The sequence below is a fragment of the Chrysochloris asiatica genome, unplaced genomic scaffold, assembly GCF_000296735.1.
Source record: "Chrysochloris asiatica unplaced genomic scaffold, ChrAsi1.0 scaffold00213, whole genome shotgun sequence".
Lineage (NCBI taxonomy): Eukaryota > Metazoa > Chordata > Mammalia > Afrosoricida > Chrysochloridae > Chrysochloris > Chrysochloris asiatica.
In genome coordinates, this window is record NW_006408731.1 from 1,644,010 (window position 1) to 1,648,199 (window position 4,190).

At 39.0% G+C, this 4,190-nt stretch overlaps 2 non-coding genes across 2 annotated transcripts; one reads left to right on the forward strand and one right to left on the reverse strand.

Annotated features, from left to right (window-relative positions):
• Nucleotides 1-2,902: 2,902 nt before the first annotated feature.
• TRNAM-CAU lies at nucleotides 2,903-2,975 on the reverse strand. The gene has a single exon. It is a non-coding gene; the product is annotated as a tRNA-Met (tRNA).
• Nucleotides 2,976-3,501: 526 nt separating this feature from the next.
• TRNAL-AAG lies at nucleotides 3,502-3,583 on the forward strand. The gene has a single exon. It is a non-coding gene; the product is annotated as a tRNA-Leu (tRNA).
• Nucleotides 3,584-4,190: the final 607 nt, after the last annotated feature.

A 4,190-nucleotide genomic window follows, 5' to 3' on the forward strand; every position in this document is an offset into this window, starting at 1 on the left:
ATGTCATTTCATATCTCTTCTGATCTTCGATCATTAGTGTCTAATGCATCGAATGTGTTCGTGAGATATCTCTAAACTCATGTGGGGTATAGTCAACATCATATTTTGGCTCTCGTGGACTTGTTTTAATTTTCTTCAACTTCAGCCTGAACTTGCATATGAGCAATTGTTGGTCTGTTCCACAGTCTGTCCCAGGCCTTGTTTTGACTAATTATTTGGAACTTTTTGACCATCTCCTTCCACAGATGTAGTCAATTTGATTTCTGTGTTTTCCATCTGGTGAGGTCCATGTGTATAGTCACCTTCCATGCTGTTTGAAAAAGGTGTTGCCAATGAATAAGTCATTGGTCTTACAAAATTCCATCATGAGACCTCCAGTATTGTGTCTATCACATATTTTCCAACTACCGATCCTTCCTTTTTGTTTCCAACCTTTGCATTCCAATCACCAGCAATTATCAACACATTTTGATTGCATGTTTGATTAATTTCAGACTGAAGAAGTTGGTAGAAATCTTCAATTTCTTAATTATTGGCTTTAGTGGTTAGTGCATAAATTTGAGTAACCATGGCATTAACTGGTCTTCCTTGTAGGCATATGGATATTATCCTATCACAGACAGCATTAAACTTCAAGTTAGATCTTGAAATGTTCTTTTTTTTTTTTTATGATGAATGAGATGCCACTCATCTTTAATTTGTCATCCTGGCATAATAAATTGTATGGTTATCAGATTCAAAATGACCAAAACCAGTTTATTCTTTTTTAGCTCAGTAGTATCTAGAATATCAATCTTTATGTGTTCCATTTCATTTTTTCACAACTTCCAGTTTTCCTACATTCATACTTTGTACAGTCCATGTTCCAGTTATTAATGGATGTTTACAGGTGTTTCTTCTCACTTTGAATTGTGCTCCATCAGTAAATGAAGGTCCTGAAAGGTTTACTCCATTTGCATCATCACAGTCAACTCTACTTTGAGGAGGTAGCTCTTCCCCAGTTGTATTTTGAATGCCTTTCAACTTGAGGAACTCATCTTCCTGCACTATATCTGACAATATTCTGGTGCTCTTCACCATGTTTCAATATTAGTATTATGGTGCTATCTGACAGTGTTCCACTGCTCTTCATAGGGTTTTCAGTGGCTAAATATTCAGAAGTAGTGTGTCTCTCCTTAGCCTGTCTTTGTCTGAAAACTCAGTCAAAACCTCTCCACACATGAGTGACCCTGTTAGTATTTAATATACCAGTGGCAAACCTTCCAGCATCAAAGCAACACATAAACAACCACAGTCTGACAAATTACTCAACTGAAAACACATGCTGTTATTGTTGTTGGTTCCAATGAATATAACACTGTCTGGTCCTGCACCATACTCACAGTCATTGCTGTGCTTGACCCTGTTGTTGCAGCCACTGTGTCTATCCATCCAGTTAATTAATGAAAATGGAAGGATGAATCTTAAAAGATAACTCAAGGGCATAACCATTAGCCTTAAGCCACAGAGCATTCATTCCAGGCCTTGAAACCTAATGTTTGCCTGGCTGGAGTTAGAAACTTCTTGGGACCAGTGGCTCCTTTTTTTTCTTTCAATTTTTTTCCCGTTTCAAACTGGAATGTCTATAGTTGTTATCCTGTGCCTGTCCCACCACTGTATTTTGAGAAGCAGATCATTTGTTTCTTGAATTTCACAGATTCACAGATAGAAAGGACTGTATCTCAGGCTGGATTATAGCCAGAGTCTCATTCATACCTAATTTAGAGACTTTAGATGATAAGATTTGCGACTTTTGAGCTAATTATATTTAGTTGAGATTTTTGGACTTTGAGTTGATACTATAATGGGTTGAGATTTGGGAGAATATTGGGATGAATGGTTTTGCATGTGGGACAAATGTGAATCTTTAGAGACCAGAAAGCAGACTGTGATAGGTGTTATAATGCTCCTTTACCCCATCCCAAGATACCTATGTCCCAACATCCAAAAGCTGTGAATATGTTACCTTATGGTAAAAGGAAGTCTGCAGATTTGACTATTAAGGCTCTTTCAATGAAAAAAATTATCTGGTTATGCAAGGTCCTTATAAAAAGAAGACAAAGGGGCCAGAGGCAGGAAAGGAAATGAGACAAGGGAAGCAGAGGTCAAAGTGATGCAGTTAGGAGCCAAAGAATGGGGGTGGCCTTTAGAAACTGGAAAAGGCAAGGAATAGAGTCTCCACTAGCATCTCCATAAAGAAGGAAACTAGCCCAACAACTTGAGTTTAGTCCCACAGAATCCATTTCAGATTTCTGACATCTAGAACTGTAAAGTAATACCTTTGTATTTTATAATTTATTGAACTTGGAGTAATTTGCTACAGTTGTTATTAAATGCCATCGCATCCGCATCTGTTCCGACTCATAGCGGCTGGTGAGTTTGAACTGCCGGCCTTGTTGTTCAAACTGCTCTTGCGTTCCAGAGTTTATCCTACAGCGCCACACCTTGACAGGAAGCTAATCCGGAGTTTGGTATTCGTTTGCACTGTAATCAGTGCATTGTAAAAACTGTCTTGCTAACAAAGGAAATCAATCAAGTTCTTGAAGGATTTCTCAACAAAGTGTCAAAACCACCTATTCTGTAACTCCACTTATAATCACATCACAGGAGACTGGCTGGGAATTAGTTCTGGAATCTGCGTTTCATAGGCAAATAGTCTATCCGTGGTGTAATTTTCCGTACTACTAGGTTTCTTTTTAGATGTATGTTGGTAAGTGCCACCGTCCCAGTGCTGACTCGAACAAACAGCTAGTGAGTTTGAACCATCGATCTTGAGGTTCAAACCTATGTTGCGGTCCAGTGCTTATCTTACAGCACCACAACAGGACTCCAGAGTGTATGCAGAGATGCCAAAAATATGTTGTGCCCTCTCTGAGGATCGAACTCAGGACCTTCAGATTATGAGACTGACGCGCTGCCTACTGCGCTAAGAAGGCACTTGCAAATAACCGGTTTAGAAAAGCTTCCAACTGGAAACATTTCAAGCCTCAGGGATTTCAGAATAACCTTCCTACCCTAAAAAGTATTGATGTTACGCCATACAGAAGTTTGTTGTTGCTCTGAGTTTGTCTCAGTAACCTTGCTCAAAATAATTCAGGATGATACCCTTGAATAAATAAGTATATAACAAGTGAAGTTTTCCATTCCACTTTAAATGGGGCGACATCCAGCAAGTTACTTATCATCTGTGCCTCATGTTCTCCGTCAGGAAATGGAGATCTTAGTGAAAGTATTTTTCGAGGCAGTTTAGAGGACTGAATGACAGTGAATAGAAGGTCAATACATGGCATAAAATAAGCTCCCCAAACAGTTTGATCGTTATTTATCGGTATTTTGGACAACAACCGTGTACAAGTATTACAAGAAAAGAATAACGGGATAGGAAACATTCTTGTATCTTTCCAGAGTACAGTTTAAACCACCATACCATGTTGTGTTCCGTAGTGCAGCTGAGTGGTATTCGGTAGTGTGGCCGAGCGGTCTAAGGCGCTGGATTAAGGCGCCAGTCTCTGCGGGGGCGTGGGTTCAAATCCCATCGCTGCCAGATCTTAGTTAAGACTGCTATGGTAAAATCCGCAGCTTACACTCTTGATGGCACTCAGCAATAGTAGTTTAAAACCAAATTAGGCCTTTTAAGGAAAATCAGGCATATTGTTGAGTATCTCTTTAAGTATTTTGCTTCCAAAGGAACCAATTTTTATTTTCAGAACGCTTATGTTGAAATAAATATAATTTTTACGTATTTCCAAATTGCAAAAATATAGGAGTTTATGTACAGTGAAAATCTTCCCCTTCCAGCACCTCCCCTCCCCTTTCCATTTGCACCAGATTCTGTCTACTTGAGCAACTGATTTAATCTGGATTTACCTGCTAGGAACATTAATTGCATAAATAAACCAATGAATAGTTGTCATTGAGTCAACTCGGATTCATGGAGACTCCCTGAGTGACAAAGTAGCACTGTGCTCCATAGGTTTTCAATTTTTCAGAAGTAGATTACCAGGCTTTTCTTCTGAGGTGCCTCTGATTAGACTCTAATTTATACTCTGCAGGTTAGCAGCCCAACCTATTAACCATTTGCACCATCCAGAGACAAACAAGCCAATAGGAATCTATTGTTTTCCCTATATTGTTTACTTCCCAAACCTAAT